At 39.7% G+C, this 22,856-nt stretch overlaps 1 protein-coding gene across 1 annotated transcript in view; it reads left to right on the plus strand.

Moving 5' to 3' along the window:
* CDK8 (cyclin dependent kinase 8) overlaps positions 1-22,856 on the plus strand; it is a 105,726-nt gene that overhangs the window by 22,095 nt on the left and 60,775 nt on the right. The gene's annotated exons all lie outside the window — the stretch shown is intronic.

The raw sequence follows: 22,856 nt of genomic DNA on the forward strand, positions 1-22,856 counted from the left end.
GAACCCGGTTCCCCTGCATCGGCAGGCGGACGCGCAACCACTGCGCCACCAGGGAAGCCCCAGCTCTGAGTTTTTATAATAAAATATCAGGAACCGTGATCAGTTGGAGAACATTGGACCGAATGGGCTAAATCTAGAAAAAGTACAGTAAGGTACGCTGAAACCTGCAAATGGTTGGTTTACCTTTAAAAGTTAATGAGCCACAAACTTGCTTTCATTTTTTAAACAATACTTAAATTTAAAGAAAAATAATGAAATGGTCATAGGAAAAGTATAAACAGTATATACATAGTACACAGAAGGGCATGAAGTGGAAAGTAGTAGCTCTCCACTCCTCCAACCATCATGTTTCCTTCCCCAACTAGTAGTAAGGGAAAGGGAGGGTGGAGAATCATTCCACCGTGTCTGGCCTGAACAACTGAGTTGAGTCAATGATGGTGGTGCCATTAATGAAGAGATGAGGTAAGACTTGGAAGAACAAGAAGCTGTGTGGGGCAGCCTTATTAAATTCTTATATTGTTTGTCTGATTTAATTCTTTGTTTTGAATTCTGATTGTCCTCTAGTGACATCTTCAAAGATGTCAAATTATTTCAAAAGGAATAGGAGCTGACTTGAAGAGGGTTTTTGGGGACAAATTTGGGTTGATTTGAGCATCAAAAAGAATAATAGATTATAATATGTTATATAAAGAATCCATGAATCCCCACTGGTAGTAAAAAAGGGAGGGAGAGGGAGTTCTTTTTTTTGTTTTGTTTTTGCGGTACGCGGGCCTCTCACTGTTGCGGCCTCTCCGGTTGCGGAGCACAGGCTCCGGACGCGCACGCTCAGCGGCCGTGGCTCACGGGCCCAGCCGCTCCGCGGCACGTGGGATCTTCCCGGACCGGGGCACGAACCCGTGTCCCCCGCATCGGCAGGCGGACTCTCAACCACTGCGCCACCAGGGAAGCCCGAGAGGGAGTTCTTTACACAAGAATGCCAATCGATAAATGTGGAAGGAATGATAGAAGCAGAAAAAGCATTTTGTAACTCCCAGTGTAGGGCTTCCCTGGTGGCGCAGTGGTTGAGAGTCCGCCTGCCGATGCGGGGGACACGGGTTCGTGCCCCGGTCCGGGAAGATCCCACGTGCCGCGGAGCGGCTGGGCCCGTGAGCCACGGCCGCTGAGCGTGCGCGTCCGGAGCCTGTGCTCCGCAACCGGAGAGGCCTGCGTACCGCAAAAAAAAAAAAAAAAAAAAAAAAGCCATGGCCGCTGTAACTCCCAGTGTAATACTTGATTCAGGCAAGAATCATCTCTGGATATTAAAGTCATTTGGTAAAAGTTTGTTGGGAAATAGAATATTCCTTTGTCTCCAAATATTACCTCATGAATAATTCACTACTTGTAAAGGAGAAACGTACCTTTATTTACAGAGAGATCTGACAGTCACCAGCTTAACAAAATTATCAATCTCAGCATCACAGGTAGTGGGAGAGCCCATATCATGTATCTTCCGATGTGATGCAATAAGAAAAAAAAATCACCTATGATGTATTCTCACCCAAATGTTTAACTTAAATCCATAGATATTTATTACACGATTCCTTCAATTCTTCATTAGGTTTAAAATTTTTCAAACAGTAAATTTTTTGGAAGTGTTGACCTTAAAACAGCTATTTTGCCAGCAAAAAATGGGTTTACTTGGGAATAGTAGAGAAGTGCAATTTGGGACAAGCAAGCCATAGCAAAAATCAGGCAAATCCGACCAACAAAGGAGAGGAACGTTATAGAGAAAAAGGAAGTTGGGAGGGTTTGTTTTGAATGAAAGTCCATTGGAGAAAAGTGAGGGTTCAGGGTGATGACATTTTCTTATTGGCTGAGTTGCTGGGGTAGTTGATTTGATGTAGGAGATACAATGTACACTTTTCCTGTTGGGGCCTGTACTTGATTCTTTCCTGTTGATGAGTGTTCTTTTTTTTAACTTTTTGGTTGCACCGCATGGCATGTGGAACTTCCCCGGCCAGGGTTTGAACCCATGCTCCCTGCAGTGGAAGCACAGAGTCTTAACCATTGGACTGCCAGGGAAGTCCTGATGAGTATCCTTTTGGGGTCTGTAATTGACAGTTCTTCTCTATTTGAAGTCAAGTGGCTCTGCTTAAAAGCTTCCCCTTCTGGCTTCTGACTCCATTTTAGTGAGGTTTCCCTTTATCAATTTTCACAAAAGCGTGATTTTTAATGACTGCATCATAATTCTATATAGCTGTATATGACAATTTGTTAAATGTAAATCTTTCAGTGAGATTATTTAGGGATGATTTTTATAAATGGTGGTTTTAAACTTTCAAATATTCCTTTGAAACCTATAATATAACAAAAGTAGCGCTAAAAGTAACCTTGGATGACTATGTTACTTCATGAATATTTCACTTATTTCTCCTTGGAGCTCCTGTTCTCATTAGCAGCTGAGCCCTGAGTGCCTCAGAAGACTGCATTGATAAAGCTTTGGGAACAGTAAGATGGGGGCACTAGCAACCATACAGGTCCCATGGTTCTATAAGAGTGAGTAGTTCAGAGTGGTTCCCATAGGAACCTGGTGTTATCTGTCCATAAGTTAAGCCATTAAGCCACTGGTGGCATGTAGTGGTACCTCAGTGTGATTTTTTTTTTTTAACTGATAACTGGTGAATGTGGGCACCTTTTCATATGCTTAATGGCCACTTGAATATCTTCTTTTGTGAAATCTCATTCACATCTTTTACCTGTTTTTCTACTGGTTTGTCTACCTTTTCCTTACTGACTTGTAGGAATTCCTGACCTTTGTTGAATTTTTATGTATTGCAAAAAATTTTTACAGGTTCCATTTGAGGACCTGTGATGCCACAGACTGTCCTGAGAGCCTCAGAGGTTAATTTGGGTAGTTTGCACCCAGGCTTCTCCCAATACCCCTTCCTTTTCCAACTCTGGAGACAACCACTGGCATTCTGTACTAGCCTCTTTGAACCTCTTTAAAGATTTAGTCTTATCCTGTCATGAGGGCTAGCATCCTAGTGAGGGATGCCTGTCTGCCATAATGATCAGCCGGGACATTTTCTTCTACCTTTGTGTTATCTCTCTTTGTTTAATGGGCTTCTATCTTTACAATAGTTATCGTTTTAGGAAGCATTAATGTCTGAATCAAGAATCCTCATTGTTTCCAAGGCATTACAAAATTATGGACTACCCAAAAGCATATCCACTCTCAATTTATATATATTAATCCTTTTATCTCTAGCTAACCAGCTAGCTAACTGGCAAATTCTGGTGAATGCATTGACTTCTGTCATCTGGGCATATCTTGCCTGTAGCAAGGGGTCACATTCTAGGCAGTGAGATGAGATCTGTCCCAGCATATTCTGCCTCATATTTTCTTGTTTCATTCTTAATATATGACCCATCAACAATGAAGATTAAGTCTGAATTTTCTAGAGGAGTTTCTGTTAAGTCTATTTGGGGCACAGTTTGCCAACAGAGACTAATTTCCCCTTTTTTATGGAATGGAGGAGTAGCAACGATCAACAAACTTTTTCTGCCAGACAGTAAATGTTTTAGGCTTTGTGGGCCACGTAACAGTCTCTGTTGTGTATTCTTTATTTTTTTTAAAGAATCCTTTAACAATATAAAAAAACATTCTTAGCTCATGGGCAGTGTGAAAACAGGCTTTTGGGCTGAATTTGGCCCATGGACCATAGTTTGCTGACCCTTGAAGTATTATAACAATTAATGGAAATGTGTGAGGGATAAAGTAATAGGATTTTATATGAGCTTAGCCTCTTGCTGAGACATATTCTGTCTTTCCAGTGAGCAATAAAGATTGTGCAGCAGGAGGACCTTGGAGTTGAAAGAAGATCCTCAAACGAAGTGGACAGAAGACTTTGACTACTGTGGCTATTCTTAGACAGATTGGGTAGTCTTTTGCCACTGGGTCAAGAGAAATTTTAGTAACCTCTTGATCTCTTATGACTCCCATGAAGTTAAGTCAGTACACTGAGGGCTTGTTCAGATCTCTCATGGATGAATAGATAGAAAAGTTTATGATGATTAGGTAATCTCAGAGTAGAAAGTTGCTGAAGTGCTCATTTTAAATTGCAAAAGATCTGTTCATGTTTAGCTTTCCAGGGAAGAGCTGTAATCATTGAGGACTTGGTTAAATCATTTAATAATCATACAATTATAGGGAACCCATTGCCTGCAGTAGTCAGTGAGATCTATGAATCTTTGTAATTGTCTCTTAGTTACATGCCTTGGAAAGTTTTGAACAATTTGTAATTTGTGAATAGTAAGGGATCTACCTCCGTAGGATATATCATGTGTTAGTTAGTATACTTTAATAATGTCATAACTTCTCTTTGGAAATCTTATGTCCTTTCTGAGCTAAAATAGAAAAATGTAATCAATCTTAGATCTTACCTCACCTTTTTTTTTTTTTTAATATTTATTTCTTTAGGCTGCACTGGGTCTTAGTTGCGGCATATGGGATCTTTGTTGTGGCATGCGGGATCTTTAGTTGCGGCATGTGAACTCTTAGTTGCAGCATGCATGTGGGATCTAGTTCCCTGACCAGGGATTGAACTCGGGCCCCCTGCATTGGGAGTGCAGAGTCCGCCAGGGAAGTCCCTTACCTCACTTTTTGAACACAACAAAAGATTGGTCACATATTAGACTAGAGTAGAAGCCCATGCAAATTTAAGATCCTGGAGGTACTGGTTGAGGACTTGCTGAAAAATTGGAGGGTGCCTCTGTGAACTCTTGGGGCATAACTATCCAGATGTATTGTTGATTTTCCCAAGGCAAACAAGTGTTGACTGTTTTGATCTAAAGGAACACTATAGAAAGACACAGATCTACAAGTGTGAAATATACAGCTTCAGGAGGCAGTGAAGATAATATTTTGGTTTGGTTCTGTAGGAAAGTGAGATGGGAGGGGAAATGAATTATCCTATTTGTGGCCCTGAGATCCTGAATAAATTTATATCCCTTTCCATTGTGTTTTTGTTTTTGTTCTAAATCACGAAGATGGGAGTATTACAAGGATTAGTGTGAGGTATGAGTTCTTTGTAAGGTTTTCAGTTGTTGGTTTTAGTCCTTTTAGCTTCTGCTTTTAGAGAGTATTGTCTAAATTTGGGTAGATGTTTGGATGAGGTAATCCAGGCCTTGATAGGTTTAGCCCTAATAAAGCTGCCAATATCAGTAGACTTTTTTTTCCCCCCCATAAAAAGTCAAACTCCTAACAGCGTTTAAATAAGGAGACACCAGTAAATTAGCTATGACCTGATTATTGGTTAGGAAGACCTCAAGGATTTCAAGGAATGGGCCATTAGGAGAACATTTAATCTGGTAGTTCCTTTTACCAATAGATTCCTCCCTGTTAAATTTCCTGGAGTGGTATCATATAGGAGAAAAAAAATGTTCCTGTTAAAGGTGTGCCAGTGAGTTGAGGGTAGTACGTGGGAATGTCTGAAGGTTATTAGAGGTGCCACCACTGAAGTTGTTTGTCAGCTCCAAGGGAGAGGTTCCGTAATAGTGGTAGGGTTTAATTAAGATGGTTAGAGCTCTAGCAGTAATATGGATTTTGCAAGGTTGCCCTTTAATATTTAGAGAAATTTCTCCTTGTGAGTTTAAGGATAAAATGGGACATTCTCCATCATATCCCTTTCCTTGATCACCCACTTTTTTTTTTATCCTTCACTTTCTTAACAATGGCAGAACTATTGGTTTTCCATTGTCCTTTCTAATTATAGTATCTACAAGTGTCTTTATGAAGAGACTCATTTATTAACTTGGAAGCTCTCTACTCCTGCTATTCCTTTAATGGTTATTCTAGATATTAAAAGATGCATCTTTGACTTAACCATGTGTAATATTAATTGGTGCATTTACTCTTTTCCCAAATAGTACAAGAATATTAGAGCACTTCAACCCCATTTACTCCCCCCATCCCTGACTTAATATGATGGTGTTGTATCTTTTAATTCTGTAAGTTTATACTCTACAAGATACTACCATTGTTGTATACAGTTAATATTCCTTTAGAATTACAACCATTTTTTCCATTTCTTATTCCTTCCTGCATTATTGTGCTTCCTTTTTGGATCATTTTCTTTCTACCTGAAGAATACTCCATAGTATTTTGTTTACTGTGGTACTCTTAACAAATTCTCTCTTTTAGTTTGTCTGAAAATGCCACCATTTTACTGGGTGTAGAATTCTAGATTAGCAATTTTTTACTTTCAGTATTTTAAGATATTGTTACTCTTCTGTTTTGTGTTGATTCTGTCAAGAAATCAGCTGTTAGTCTAATGAACTGTTCCTCTGCAGGTAATGTGTCTGCATTATCATGCTTCCTTTTGGATCATTTTCTCTACCTGAAGATCACCCTTTTTACTTAGGCTGCTATGATTCGTAATGCTTCTTGAATCTGTAATTTGTTGTCATTAGTTTTGAAAAATTCTCAGCCATTATCTTTTTAAATATTGGTTGTGCCCTCTGTCTCTCTTTTGTTTCTTTCTCCTCTCTTAATGGGATCCAATTATATGCATGCTAGCCCTTCTCATCTGTATTACTTATGTCTCTTATTTTCTCCTTCATGGTTTTCATCATTTTGTCGTTCTATTCTTTATTTTGAATATTTTCTTATGATACTGCTTCCAGTTCATTAATAATCCCTTCTGCTGTACTTCTTCTGTTTTTAAGTTCATCCATTGTATTATTAAATGCAGTTATTTTTTCAGTTTTGGAATTTTTTTTTTCCTCCTCAAAAATCTATTGTGTCCTTTTCTTCGGGATTTGAGACTCTGTCAGAATTCTCAGTGTTTTATCATCTTGAATATTGTATGCTTAGTTATAGCCCTTACAGTCTATTTCTATTGTTTGCAGTTTCTGCTAGTTGTTTTGTCTCCTCATGTGCTTGGTTATTTTTAATTGTGTTTTAGACATTGTGTTTGAAACTTTTCTGTAGAAATAACTTTATGCCTAGGAGATAGTATCTTCTAACAATGAGCAACTTTATCTGGTGCCTGAAGGAGCTAGCAATCTGGGACTACATTAATCTGTTTTCAACCCTTGATATTTGAAGCTGAGCTGCAGTCTTCATGAGAGTCAGTATACTTCTTGTTTCTTAGAGTACTGCTCTTTAAGGTGTCAATCAAAAGTGCATGGGCATTGGGCCTCCCTGGTGGCGCAGTGGTTGCGCGTCCGCCTGCCGATGCAGGGGAACCGGGTTCGCGCCCCGGTATGGGAGGATCCCACATGCCGCGGAGCGGCTGGGCCCGTGAGCCATGGCAGCTGAGCCTGCGCGTCCGGAGCCTGTGCTCCGCAACGGGAGAGGCCACGGCAGAGGAAGGCCCGCATACCACAAAAAAAATAAATAAATAAAAAGTGCATGGGCACTCCTTGACACCCTTTCTTTCTTTCTCCTTGGCTTTAGTGGTCCTTGGACTGTAAGTTTTATCTCCTTAGTCGTGCAGGGCTATCAGAGGCATCATTCAGCTCCTCAATAGCCTCTTTGTAGAGCTAAACATATCTCTTTGGCTATCATTAAATCCTGAGTTAGCTTGTTAATTATCTACTTTTTGTACCATATAAATTGCTTTTATTTTATTATAGTTTTTCTTACAGTCTCAGGCCAGTGATATTCTCTTTTTATTTGTTTGTTTGAATAATTGGAATCCTTTTTTTTTTCTTTTCAAATGAAATGTTTTGTAGAAAAGTAAGAGGCAATAAAAAGAGGATCTGTTTAGGTTGAAGCAGGGCCAAGGCCTTGATTCTTCTGTACTTCCTTCTCTTTTCCCCTTACTGCTCCTGAGTGATCTCATTAAAATTTTAAGGCTCTATGAAAGTTTGAAAATTTGTCTTGAAAGAAAACCTCACATCAGAAGCCTTTAAATATATTTGAGACATAAAAGAGACATAATAAAAAACATAATTAACACCTTTATTTTTCTACTTAAGGAATAAAACATTAGAAAATTAAAGCTCCTTGTGCGCCCTTTGTGGGAGGGAGAGTAATGCTTACCCCACAGAAGATGTCCATGTCCTAAGCCCCAGAGCCTTTGAATATGTTCAGTTAACTGGCAGAGGGAAATTAAATTTGCAGATGGCATTAAGATTTCTTATCAGTTGACCTTAAAATAGGAAGATTATTCTGGATTAACTGAGTGGGCCCACTGTATAAAAGTGGAAGAGGGAGATAGAAGTGTTAGAGAGAAGAGATGTGACAGCAGAAGCCAGGTCAGAGTGGCGTGATTTGAGAAGGACTTCACCCATTGTTTCTTGCTTTGAAGATGGAGGAAGAAGCCCAGGAGCAAAGGAATGTGGTGGTTGCCTCTGTAAGTTGGAAAGGGCAGGAAACTGATTCTCACCCAGAGCCGCCAAAAAAGAGTGCAGCCTGCTGGCACTCTTCATCTTAGCTCACTGAGACTGATGTTGGACTTCCAACCTACTGCTCTGTAATATAATACATTTGTGTTATTTTAAGCCAAGTTTGCAGTAACTTGTTAGAGCAGCAATAAGAAGCTAATACACCCTCCCTGATCAAATTTACATCTCTCCCCCTAGAAGGTAACCAACATGTTGCTGTTAAAATGCTATGGATGCCTTTATCCTTCCATACCATATGTATGTTAAGTAATGCTGTGCATGTGTTTAAACTTCATGTAATGGGTATTGAATGGTACTTACCCTGTATCTGTCCAAAGAATTCTTTTCATCTTGCCAAAACTGAAACTCTGTCCCCATTAAGCACTAAGGCCCCATTCTCCCTCCCCCAGCCCCTGAAGACCACCTTTTCATTTTTTGTCTCTAGTACCTCATGTAAGTGGACTTACAGTATTTGTGAGCCATAGGTTTTTAACCTGTTCTCTCCATCATATTTCCCTCATTTTCAGTTTTCCCCACATAACAGCTGGTGTGATCTTCTTAAAATGTCACTTTGATCATGTCTCTTCATTGGCTTCTCATTGCATTTTGTGACGACTCACAATCTTTCACATGCCCTCCCAGTCCTGGGTGATTGGGCTTCACCTCCAGTGTCACCTCTCATCATTCCCTTCCCTGTTCGTGAGGAGTTTCAGTTCCTCCTAAGCACCAGGTTCCTTCTTGCCTCAGGGAACCTGGTGCCTTGTGGACTGCTGGTGTTAACATCTGGAATAAGATCTAACAAATAATAGATATGCATTAAAACAGTTGAATAAGTGAAAACAAATTTTCTATCTATATTTTATTGGAAAAAAGGGGGTCACCCAGCAGAGATTTTCTCATCCTGCCTTCTTTTCACCTTAGGCCTTGTTAAAGAGCTACCTCACATTTTTCTTTGTTCTTTACTGTGACTTTCTGTTCTTGTTCTCCTCTTTGCCCTTTCTTCTATTACAATGCATTTGGCTTCAAATAATAGAAAATTCTATCTCAAAATGATTTTTAAGTAAGGAAGTCTCGATATCTTATAAAACCCTTAAATCAAGATTTAAGGCGCAGCCTCCAGCCACTCCTCTCCAGGCACAGCACCTCATTGTTGTCATTGAGATGCCAGGCTCCTTCCCTCTCTGTCCTGTCGTCTTCAGCATTAGCTTCATCCTGAGGCACATCCTCTCATGCAGGTAAATAGTTACCACAGGCACGTGGGGCTCTGCTTCCTAAGAGAGAGATTCTCTCTTCCAGAGGCTCCTTGATGATCAAGTCACGCCCCCACCCCTCCCTGGGCCCCTCAGGGAAGCCGCCCAGCAGTCTTCACATGACTCATTGGCCAGAATTGGTTCATAGCCTGTCTCTGAACTAATCATAGGCAAGGGAAGTAAAATTACTTTTGGACCATTCTGGCCCACCTGGGGGCTAGGGAGGGCTCATCTTCTTTTTTTTTTTTTTTTAATATAGTGCACCAAACCTGTCTTCCTCCTTTTTTAAAAAAAAATGTTTTATTTAGTTGTTTTTGGCTACGTTGGGTCTTCGGTGCTGTGCACGGGGTTTCTTCTAGTTGCAGCGAGCAGGGGCTGCTCTTGGCGGTGCGCGGGCTTCTCATTGTGGTGGCTTGTTGCGGAGCACAGGATCTAGGCGCGTGGGCTTCAGTAGCTGTGGCGCATGGGCTCTAGAGCGCAGGCTCAGTAGTTGTGGCGCACGGGCTTAGTTGCTCCGCGGCATGTGGAATCTTCCCGGACCAGGGATCAAACCTGTGTCCCCTGCATTGGCAGGCGGATTCTTAACCACTGCGCTAGCAGGGAATCCCCAGGGCTCATCTTCTTTTGAGGCACATAGTTACATTAAGGAGAAGTAAATAAACCTGAACAGAACAGCATTCTGTAAGAAGGAATCAGGAGGAATGGATACTGGGTAAGTAACCAACAGTGTCAACTGCATATGTGCTGTGCCAGGCCCTGTGACAGCAAGTATTTGTCACTTTTCCCTGAAGGTGTCCCTTCTCTTTTCTAACCTCTAACCCTCTTTGAATGCTCTGGTGCTTCTGTGCTCATCTTGTTTTGATCCTTCTTACCTTTTGTAGATGTGGGCATATTACTTTCAATTTGTATGCAATTGAAGTTATCAGCATAAAGTAGACAGTTATATCTCTAAGATCTTTGTTATAATCCTCATGTTAACCACAAAGCAAAAACCTACAGTTGATACACAAAAGGTAAAGAGAAGGAAATCAACACATGCCACTGCAGAAAATCATTGATTCATTAAGGAAGTCAGCAAGAGAGGTTGAAAGGAATATGGGAATTACCAATAAGCCAGAAAACAGTTATTAAGGTGACATTAGTGAGTCCTTATCCATCAATAATTACTCTAAATGTGAATGGGTTAAAATCTCCAATCAAAAGACATAGAGTAACTGAATAAATTAAAAAACAAGACCCAACTATATGTTGCCTATAAGAAACTCCCTTTAGTGTCAAGGGACACACATAGGCTCAAAGTGAAAGGATGGAAAAAGATACTTCATGCAAGTGGAAACCAAAAGAGAGCAGGAGTAGCTATACTTATGTCAGATAAGACAGACTTTAACTTGAAACCTGTAGCAAGAGATTCTTTAAAAGCCAATGATAAAGGGATTATTTCACCAACAGAATAATATAACAGTCATAAATATATACCCCCCAACATTGGAGCACCCAAATATATTAAGTGTAAACTAACAGATACAAAGGGGGAAATATGATACAATATGGTAAGGGACTTCAGTAACCCACTTTCAACAATGACTAGATCATCCAGGCAGAAATCAGTAAGGAAAGATTGGAGTTGAACCATACTTTAGACCAAATGGACCTAACAGACACACACACACACACATATATATATATATAAAACATTCCATCAAACAGCAGCAGAATATACACTCTTCTCAAGCACACGTGGAACATTCTCCAGGATAGATCATATGTTAAGCTACAAAACAGGTATTAGCAACTACCACAAGGGCGTGACTCCCTCTCTGAGCCCGCCTCTGTGTCTATCCACACATATTGTACTCTTTTTCCTCCTAATAAACACTTTACTTGCTTCACTACAAAAAAAAAAAAAAGGTTTTAGCAAATTTAGGAAGATTGAAATCATATCACCTGACTTTTCTGACCACAGTGGTATGAAACTAGAAATCAGTAACGGGAAGAAACCTGCAGAATTCACAGAATGTGGAAATTAACACACTCTTGAATAAACAGTGGGTCAGAGAAGAAACTGAAAAGGAGATAAGAAAATACGTTGAAACAAACAAAAGTGGAAATACAACATATCAAAACTTACGGGATGTATTAAAAACAGCTCTATGAAGGAAGTTTATAGTGATACACACCTACAGTAAGAAATAAGAAATATCTGAAATAAACAACTTCACTTTACACCTCAAGGAACTAGAAAAAGAACAAACTAAGCCCAAAGTTAGCATAAAGAAGGAAATACCAAAAAAAAAAAAAAAGGAAATACCAAAGATCAATGCAGAAATAAATGAAATAGAGACTAGAAAGACGATAGAAAAGGTCAATGAAACTAAGAGCTGTTTTTTGAAAGATAAACAAAACTGACAAACCTTTAGCTAGACTAAGGAAAAAAAGAGATGGGATTATTCAAATAATGTCAGAAATGAAAGAGGAGATATTACAAATGGTACCACGGAAATACAAAGGATCATATGAGACTAATATGAACAATTATAAGCCAACAAATTGGATAACTTAGAAGAATGGACAAATTCTTAGAAACATACAACCTACCAAGACTGGATCATGAAGAAATAGAAAATCTGAAGAGACCAAAACGAGTAAGGAGATTGAATCGGTAATTGAAAACCTCCCAACAAAGAAAAGCCCAGGACCAGATGGTTTCCTTATGGAATTCTGCTAAACATGTAAAGAAGAATTAACACCAGTTCTTCTCAAACTCTTTCAAAAAATTGAAGAGGAGAGGATCACTGCTAAATTTATTTTTTGAGGCCAATATACCCTGGTACTAAAGCCAGATAAGGGCACTACAAGAAAGGAAAACTACAGTTCCACATTTGATGAATATAGATGCAAAAATTTTCAACAAAATATTTGCAAACCCAAGTCAGCATTACATTAAAAGGTTTATGCATCATGATCAAATGGAATATATCCCTGGCACGCAAAGATGCTTCATCATATGCAAATCAGTAAGTATGACACACCACGTTAATAGAATGAAAGATAAAGATCATATGATCATCTTAATAGATGCAGAAAAAGCATTAGACAAAATATAGCCTTTTTTTCATGATAAAAACTCTCAACAAAGTGGGTATAAAGGGAAAGTACCTCAAAATAATAAGTCATATATAACAAGCCCACAGCTAACATCATACTCAATGGTGAAAAGCTCCAAGCTGGTTTTTTTTCCCAAGTGGGAAATTAATTTTTCCCACTACCTTTACATTTTGGGATTAGTCTAGTTCTGATAATTATGGGTACTTCCCTCCTTTCCTGTAGTCTTATTGTGCCTTTTCTCTTGGCTTCAAACCACTCAGAATGTTAATTTGTTAAATTATAGGTTTTATACACAATTAAAATTTTTTCACCTCTTTGCTCTCTTTCAGTTTTATACAATTGAAAGATTATAGATATGTGAATGCTACAAATCAAACTTGAACGTTCAGGTGGTCTTTTGTTTTAAGGTATCAGACCTATTTTTTTTGTTGTTCATAGAATATATGACAACAGCTTTAAATGAAAAGTTTTTGATAGCTTATATCCGCTCATTGCCAGATAAGTTGTTAGGTAGACACTGACAGGAGCAGAGTTTGAGAGAGAGAGAGAGAGTGTGTGTGTGTGTGTGTGTGTGTGTTTTAATGACAAGCAAAATAGTCTTTGTTAGCTCATGTAGATAGAGGAGGTGTGTTCATTCACACGTGACCCATTTGCACTGTGGTGAAGCTGCCTGAGAGTATTTTAAATGGAAGCAATTTGTAAACGAGTTGGTAGCCACACTTTCAGAACAAACTGATACAGCCTTGTGGGGAGATATTTTCTGGAATGACTGCCTGTGTTTGACTGCCTGTGTTTGAGGTCCAGGTTTGCTGCTGTCTAGCCTTGTGACTTTGGATTCTCTGTCCTCGTAAGATAGGATAATGATTGTAAGTTGTTGTGAGTCATTATTAAACACAACTCTTGCTGTATAAGGGATAATCTGTCATAGCTATGTAAACTATATAATAACCATGATACATTTTTTCTTCATGAAACACCTGTATAATTATTCTCATGTCTACTTGAGTTAAAATAGTACTATGGCCAGTTAGTAAGTTAACTATACTAAAAAATTATTTTCTTCTTCCTCTTTCTCTGTGTATACATATACACACATGTATATTTGGATGTATATCTGTATATATCTCTCTGTATATATGTGTAAGTATACATGTATATTTGTATACACGTATATATGTATACATGTGCACACATTTACACATGTATTTTAAATATATTTATGTACGTGCATAAATATTTATACAGAAAGCATGTATGCATCCTCTCTATACATAACTACATACATGCAAAACACATATTTTATGTAAATTGTTCCAGATCATGTGAGGCATGGACTTTAACATGCGTTTATCTTAAGTGCTTAGCATAGTACTTGGTATGTGGAAAGTGCTTGTTACACATTGTCATCATCTCCTGGGAGTCCCACTCCTTGTCTCCCTGTCCGGAAGTCACATTTGTTGAATATCCACTTGTGGAGAAATAGGCTTTCTGGTATTTGGGGAAGTTGGGGGCAGAGGTATGCTTCCCACTCTTGGGAAATGTCTCTGCTTCCTCCCCGCAGGTGACCTTGCTCCCAGAATTAGGAGAACACAGGGCTTATAAATCTACTAGTAGAGCAATTTTTTGCAGAATGGTATGAAAGTGCCAAATATAAAAGATTACTATTGATGTTGCTGCAAGACTTAAGCTTCTCCAATCCGACCCGACCCCGGCTGGTGGCCAGTGCCCCCTCAACCCTGCCCACTTGGAGATATACTGCATCTTTTCTTACTCTGTGCGGCCATCTCGTTTCCGGTGAGATGTTACATCCTTAGCTAATTACAGTGAGTCCCTGGTCAATTTTACCTTATGTGTGATTGAGGTGGGGCGGGGCTGGAAGGAAATGGGAGAAAGAGACAGGTTTCTTCTTGCCTGTGAAGCCCAGCACCTGTATCTGGGATTGTTCTTAGGCAGCCAGCTTGAGTTTATCACTCTTTAATTCCACTCCTGTTTACTTATGTATTGAAAATAGCAAAATTTATAGTTTGGGTACTTGTTATTTGACTTTTGGAACATTCTTGCCTCCAATCTTGATCCTACTAGTGTGTGCTGATGTTGTGTGATTTTTAAGTCTAATCTAATCAGATCCTAATTTTATTGCGTTTAACATTGTCAAATATCTATGTAATTCTGTTGAAATTTTCATAAATTTTACATATCTTTGGCATTTGCCAAATTTAACTCTCCTCCCACCATAATTTTTTCCCCGTAATTTTAGGAAGTTTTATTTTTGTACTTGAGTAGTGATAGTTCCATTTAACTGATTGTTTTTGCTGTTTTTTGTACACAGAATTGAGTTGAAAATACTGCTCAATACATGGCATCCTGGCATTGTCAGTCTGTACAAGGCCCTACGTTTTTATTTTTCATCCTCTCGTCTCTGTCCCATTGTCTTCTTCCATTATAATAGGCTCCCATTCTTATGAATTTAAAAGGTAGATTAAGGGAAAAACATTTATAGGGTACCTTAATAGCACATCAATCTTGAGTACTTATTCACAATAATACTTGGAGTACAACACGTTAATATTTAAGAAATGTTCAGGTGTATTCACATGCCCGATGTAATGCTACTTTTAAGAAGAAAATGTTTGGGGCCAAGTAGAAATAAATTAGGCAGATGTGCGAAATAGCAGGAAAGACCAGTTATTAGGGAGGAAAATATTACACATTAATTTCTGTTTTCAGTGTTGCTCATTTCTTCTAGCACGAATATTAAGGAGAAGAAGAATGATTATATGACCAGTGTCAAAATATAGTTCTTGAAGTCAGGATGCCTGATGATATAACTTTATTCTTTGTAGAGTTATGTTCAGAAAAATGACACTGGGAAGGTGATCTAAGAAAGATAGGTTGGTAGTTGTCTTTGATGGAAACCCCCTACATTTAGTGATATCTGATCATGTTACTGTAATCTTGTAACTAAACAGACAGAAGGACCAGGAGTTTCTTTCTAGTTTCCAAGGTTAGAAATACTTTTAAAGTTCTGCATAGCTTTTTTTCCAAACAAGGTAAAGATGTGTTTGAAGTATGAGAGCTAACAAATTGAGCTTAAATCCCACAACATAATGCAGAGGAGAGAGATTCATAGCTACGTTTACAAGAAGCTTTGTAACTTCTTGGAGTTTGGCCTCTGGAGTTTCCAAGAGACTTGAAAGTACCTCCTGTTGGGTCTGTCTTGCTCACTGGTGTATCTCAGGGGCTATAGCTGTGCCGAGCACAGGAATGCCCCCAAATCAAGAATTAGTAGGTCTAATAATCTTTTAAATAAGCTTATGTCATTAACCAGTAAGTTAACTTGTGGATTTCATTTGTCAGAATGATCAAAAGAGCAAGACATATTAACTACGACAAGGAATTTTAAGCAAAGTATAGCATGGCTAGTTAGAATGTGTTCTCTGAGGGCTGACCCGATGCAAATTAAAGGGATTGTTGTTTCAATTTGCTTTAGTGCATTGTGACTTCATGTAAGGTAATTGGGCATCATGAATGTTACAGGCCACCGGAATGCACCTGTAGGAAAGTTTACTTGCCTGCTGCAGCAAGGGCAAGTGCACACCTGGGAACCAGAGTAAGTGGGGCTTCGTAGGTAGGTTTGGGCTGAATGATTCTAAGGAAAGACTGGGAAGTAGAGCAGCTCTGCATTGGATACTGTTGTGAGGTGGGGTCAGTTTGGTAATTGGGTATCTGAGTATTCTGTTCAGGGGTAGGCGGAATGAAGCGGAGCTGGGGCTCATTGGTAAGAGAGCAGTAATCACTCAAAAAAGGGCCATTTTAGTCATTTTGCCATTCTGGTGTGGCCTTGGGCAAAACTTTATTTCCTGTTTGCCTTTTCTACTGGCGTTGCCACTAATCTGTTAGGGATATCACAATCTGATTTTCAGTGGGGTTTGTTTTCACTTTCTTAGTCCCTCTTTTTGGCCAGATTCAGCCATTGAGGACATTGTTCTGTGAAATCCAGATCTTCTCTGTGCTGGAATTCTGTTGATCAGGAGACTTCAGAGAATCTCATCTACTGTTGGACTGAAGTCAGTTCTTTGTGACTACTTTTTGTTGTTGTGAGGTCAGTTATAGAATCATGCAAAGCAAAAATGGCTGTGCACATATAGGACTCTGGAGATCACATCTGAGCTCTAGAACACTGACAGATGCTGAGAGATTATGGACAGTTTGTAGTCTACTTCTAAGCCAAGAGCCAAGGTCCCAAGTGTGGTTTTGGTGTAGACAGAAACTTTCCTAGGTTTGACATCAGAGGGGCTGTCTGTCTTGTTTACTATTTTAGTTTACCATTTTATGGACTTCCCTGGTGTGCAGTGGGTTAAGAATCTGCCTGCCAATGCAGGGGACGTGGGTTCGAGCTCTGGTCTGGGAAGATCCCAGATGCCGCGGAGCAGCTAAGCCCGTGCACCACAACTACTGAAGCCCACGCACTTAGAGCCCGCGCACCGAAGAGTAGCCCCCGCTTGCTACAACTAGAGAAAGCCTGCGCGCAGCAACAAAGACCCAGCGCAGCCAAAAAGAAATAAAAAACAAAACAAAATAAAGAGTTGCTTAGTAGTTGAATGTAATTGCCCAAGAACTAGAGTGAGCTGAGTTGCACCCAAAAGAAAGTGGCTACAATCTCAACAGGTGGCTTGTTTGCATATTTTAGTGAAATCCTGAGCAAATTGCAGCCAGGTATGAGACTCATACAAGGAGTGACTGGGGATGCAAAGAGCAATATTATGGGTATCATTGTTAGAGATAACAAGTATCTGTTAACAATTCAGAAATTTAAAGCAGCAGAGAGGAAGGGAAGAGCTGGCGGTGGGGGGAGGTGGGGAAAGCATGCAGATTAAAGCCTGACCATCTTTGGTTCTGGCCATTTAAATTTTGTTCCATAAGCCCTGGGGGTGGAAGCTCTCTCTGTCATGCTGCTTGATCCAAAGGTCTTGGGTATAAGCTTTCTCATTCTAAGACCATCTTCTGGACGATTCTTAGCAATCCTCAATTTGGGGTCTCTGGCTGGACAGTCTTCCAGTAACTTGAGGAAGTGTTTTGTTGTAATTGAGAGCTATGGATCCAAGGAGTTTTACTGCAGAAAATGGCAAGGTCATTTCCATGGGGGTTCAAGTACAGTCTTTCCCTAATGATGCTTCAAAAATAGCCTAACACCTAATCCGAGAGCATGTAGAGCTGATTAAGTATCTGGCAAGGGAAGATAGTTGTTTACATCAGTGATAAGGTTGAACAGTTCTGGAAAATTATTTTGTTAACCAGAATTATTACGTCACATAATTATCATTTCTGTGATGGAAATAATTAAGATATAGTCTCTTAGCAACTTTGAAGTTTGTAATATGGTATTATTGTATATAATCACTGTGCTGTGCATAGATCTCCAGGATTAGAGCTGCAGGATTTTTTATCTTCTGGTTGCAAGTTTTACCCTTAAACAACATCTCCCCAGTCCCCCAGCCCCCAGCCCCTGGTAACCACTATTCCACTTTCTGTATTTATGAGAGACTGCACATATCAGTGATATGTATGCAGTATTTGTCCTTTTCTGTCTGACTTGTCTCACCTAGCGTAATGCCTTCAAGGTCTACCCATGATCCATGTTACCACAGATGGCAGGATTTTCTTCTTTCCCGTGGCTGAGTAATATTGATCCTTTTAAGTGGCCCGTTACCCATCTTCACTGGAAGCTTGTAAAAATCTGCTTGTCTCCACTTTTCTGAAATGCCTAAATATTGTCTTGTGCATCTGCTTTAATTCATTTGTGATAGGAGCTCACTGAACCCTTCCAGGTTTACAAATCCTGTCCTTCAGTTTGGGGAGTTTCCTTGAATTACTTTGTAAGTTTTCTTCCTCTCTTTGCTCTGTTCTTTTTTTCTGAAACTCCTAGTTATTTGTGTGTTGGATTTCATGGACTGCTTCTCTAATTTCCCTATTTTTATTTCACATTTCTCTAACTTTGTTTTATTGCTCTGTTTTCTAGGCTCTCTCTTCAGTTTATCTTCTACCCAGCCAGTTCTGCTTCCAGATGGATCTTGTCCTCTCAAGTCTCTGCTTTGGAGGATTTGGCTCTGCAAATCTAATTGGTTCTCAGCTTTCTTCGCTATCAGCTTCTTATTTGGTTTTCTTGGATCCTTGTCATCAGCTACTTTTCTACTGTTTGTCCACTTACATTCTAGTTTCCACATTTTTATGCTATCTTCTCTCTCATTTTTCATCCTTATGGGTTTATGTCTTTAAAATTTTTTCTTTGCCATAGTTTTAGTAGGGTGTTAGGAGGGGAGTGAAGTTTGATATGTGTTCAGTACTCTATTTTACCAAAACACTACTCATTTTTTTTTAACCACTCCTTTATAGCCATTTTATATTTTTGACTTCCCCTCCCATCTGTTAAAGGCAAGTGTTCATCATGGCTGCGCCCTCTTCTTTTTGGTCTTCTCACATGACACACTTTCTCTCAGCTTTGTTTATTTATTTTTAAATGTGATGTTTTCTTGTCATACTTATTTGTTTTGTACACTCCTTGAAGTGAAGTATACATACTCTGCACCCTTTGGAGACAGCTGGCATGCAAGTCCCCCTCCCACCCTACCTCTGTCTGTTTCTAAGGTAGGCAAACCTCAGGGCTGTCCGTGTGTTTCCATGATTTTAAGCTGCTGCCCGTCTTTGCTATTCTCTGAGCATGCCAGATCCTGTCTGTGCTTCTGTATTTTTGTACATGCTTTTCCCACTTCCTGGGATGCCTCGTATAACTACTGATTTCTTCTCCCAGCCCCTCCTTCCTTTCCTGACAAACTTCTTAAGTCTTAAGAATCTCTGCTTAAGTAGACTCTTTCTGAAGCTTTCTTTCATCTTCCTTCAAACCTTCAAGGTATAGTTAGTTGATCATTCCCTCTGTTTATAGTACTATATATAGAGCACTGTACTGCAGTTATTACTGATACAATCTGACTACTTAGACTGGATCATGACTGAACGTAGGGAACGAATCTTTTTCCTCTCCAGGGTGCCTTTTTACAAAAAAGTGTTGTGTGGTTGGCTAGATAAATAAGTGTGCTCTGTAAACCACAAAGCACTATTATGTTATGAAGGTAATTATTATTAGGTGATTTTTAAGAGGCAGTTACCTTTTTGATAATCACACATCTTTTCAAAGTTTTTTATGTTCTCCCATTTTACCTTTCTTTCTGATAACTTACTTTTGTAAAATATAAAACATGTAACTACTTGGGATGGGGGAGAGAACTGATTGCAGATTAGAATTTTTTAGCTCATTTTGAAGAAATTTTCACGTGGCTGTCTTTAACGAAGAGAAAGTCCAGGGGTTGTTGTCAAGGAGGTGAGTTAGTCTCTGGTTTAATTTATTTCCTTCCCCACCTCTCTCTCTCTCTCTCTCTCTCTCTCTCTCTCTCTCTCTCTCTCTCTCTCCTTAGAAGGCTCAAGTCTAGGAAGTTATCCTCAACAGTAGATATAACAGAACCTGTTACACTCCTGGGTTGACCATCTGGTTAAATCAGTACCATGCACATGAACTGTCTAATCTCTAATAGATTTATTCTGATCCCAATTTCATTTTATTGTTGTGTCACCCTCTTTAATGTCTCCTTTAAGTCTTTCAGAAATCATTCAGACTTGGTGAACATTAAGTACAGATATTCTTAGTGTATTTTTAATATAATGTGTGCCCATGGTGCTTTACTAGAAAGTACTTGTAAATCTGATTGTCGTAAAACAAATCTTTTTTCAGAAAAATAATGTAATTGTGATTTGTTTTTACAACTAAGGATATGGTGTAAATATGTTATAAAAGGAAAGATAAAGTTACATAAGCTTTATTGATAATTTAAAATGATAAAGTATTAAACTTATTGATTTTATGAGGAGTTACTCATCTGTTCAGTCAAACCTTCACTCTTTTCAGAACTCCGGCTCTATCACTCTGCCCTTACTTTTAGTATTTGACCTCATTTCCAATATCAGAAAAATATGAAAGCCATCAAAATGAGAACTCCCCTGGCTTTTTGCCTCTGAACCAACTTCTTTGCACCTGTATCTATCTTTTCCTCCTTCCTTTGTCTTCCTGTTAACAATGGAAGACACATTTCTCCTTCTCGCTCTGAATCTAATCTCTCCCCAGCATTTCAGTCTTTGCCCTTCTCGTTTTTCCCTTTCATCTTCTTTTCTCTGGGTTCTTCCTTTCAGTACTTAACATAATCAGGTCTCTTACATCTTAAAAAAAATTCTTTAACCTTGTGTATTACTCCAGCTGCTGCCTTATTTTATCACCTTCAAAGAATTACCTACTTTTATTGTCTCAGTTGACTTATACCCCATTCATTCCCCAGCCTTCTGCAGTATAGACTGCCAGTACGTCACTGCGACTATTTTTCCCTAGTCCAGTATCCCCTGGTGACTTCATCATTGCTAAATTCAGTGGACACTGCTCACTCCTCACCTTACTAGACTTCTCGGCAGCTTTGGATACTGTTTACTATTCTGCCCTTTTTTGAAAATCTTTTTCTTACCAGTCCTGCTCTTTGGTCTCCCCTCATGTACTCTCCTGGCTTGGTTGACGGTATGTATATTCTGATATCTTCAGCTTTCTCTTGAGCTTTAGACGTGCTTATTCAGCTTGCCATCCCCACGTAGGTGTCTCACAGGTACCAGACTCAGCCTGCACACAGCGGAGCCATCATCTTCCTGTTCCCTCGGACCTTCTCTTCCTGCTGTGTTTCCTGTTCCGGGGGATGATGTAGTGTTGGCCTGTTCCCTGGGGCAGGAGTCATTATGTCCGACCCCATCTCCTTCCTCATCCCCAGGGTTCTGTCCTTTGTGCTGCTGGTCTGCCTTCCGTCACTCCAGTCTGTCCCCTCGGCAGCAGCCAGCATCATCTCCCACCTGAGTAGTTTGGACACTGTGGACTTAGCTGGTCTCTCGGTTTCCTGTCTTTATTTACTGCCCCCCAACATTTAAAAGGCCGCCAAAGCAGAGGAGGATTGATATTCTCCTGTTTAAAAATTGTTAACGGAACGTCTCCTCTTGTTCTTGGAGTATAAAAAAACTTTTATGATCTGGTTCCTAACTATATCCCCAGCCTCATCTCCCGCTGTTTAATGTATGTTCTTCAAGTGCTTTTCCCTCACCTCACGTGCCTTCACACTTTGTTCCCCTCTTAACACACACACACACACACACACACACACACAGAGCACAGTTCTCAAAGTGTGATCTGGGAGGCTCTAGGTGTCCTAAAATCCTTTCAGAGGGTCTGCAAGGTCAACACTGTTTTCATAACAGTGCTGTGTCATATGCCTTTCTTCACGCTGATTCTCGCGAGTGTACAGTGGGTTTTTCTCAAATGTGACGTGACACGTGATGATGCCATTGCTCTGGTGGATAATTGATATGTGCTTTTGTAGGTTGTGTTTTTTAAGAGTTCACATTTTTCAATTCTAAGAGGGTTAATATTGATAGAACAAACAGAACCTCTTCAGGGCCCTCGGTGACACCTAAGAGTAAAAGGATCCTGAGTCCAGAAAGTCTGAGGACTGCCATTCGGGCCTCAGTGAGATGGGATTTCCTCTGAGAAGGCTTTGCCTGGGTCTCCAGGCAAAAGAGTGACTTTTGAGTAGCTCTGCGGTTCGTACTTGCTCTGTCACAGCATTATCATATTGTCTTGTGGTGGGTTAGTTATCTCTCACCACCAGTAGCCACAGAAAGCTCCATAAAGGAAGGAATTCCCTTGTATCCCCAGGATTTAGCACAGTTCTGGAGACACAGGAAGTGCTCAGTAAACATATGTCGAGTGAATCCCTTTGAAGGTGTTTGGGGATATGAACTATATAACATGTTTTAAATCATGACCATTTTGTACTTTATGAATGATGCATTCATTTCTTAATTTTTTTGACACCCCGATATCCAAATGGACTTTAAGAGACCAAGTTTTATATATGCACGCGCACGCGCGCGCACACCCCCCCACAAACACACGCAGAGACAGGAAGTGTATACGTATTAGAGCAGAAAGAACCTACTATTGGAAGTCAGGAGCTTCATTTCTGAATCTTTCTCTTCTGCAAATAACCATAGAGC

This window comes from Physeter macrocephalus, chromosome 13 (assembly GCF_002837175.3).
Source record: "Physeter macrocephalus isolate SW-GA chromosome 13, ASM283717v5, whole genome shotgun sequence".
Taxonomy (NCBI): Eukaryota; Metazoa; Chordata; class Mammalia; order Artiodactyla; family Physeteridae; genus Physeter; species Physeter macrocephalus.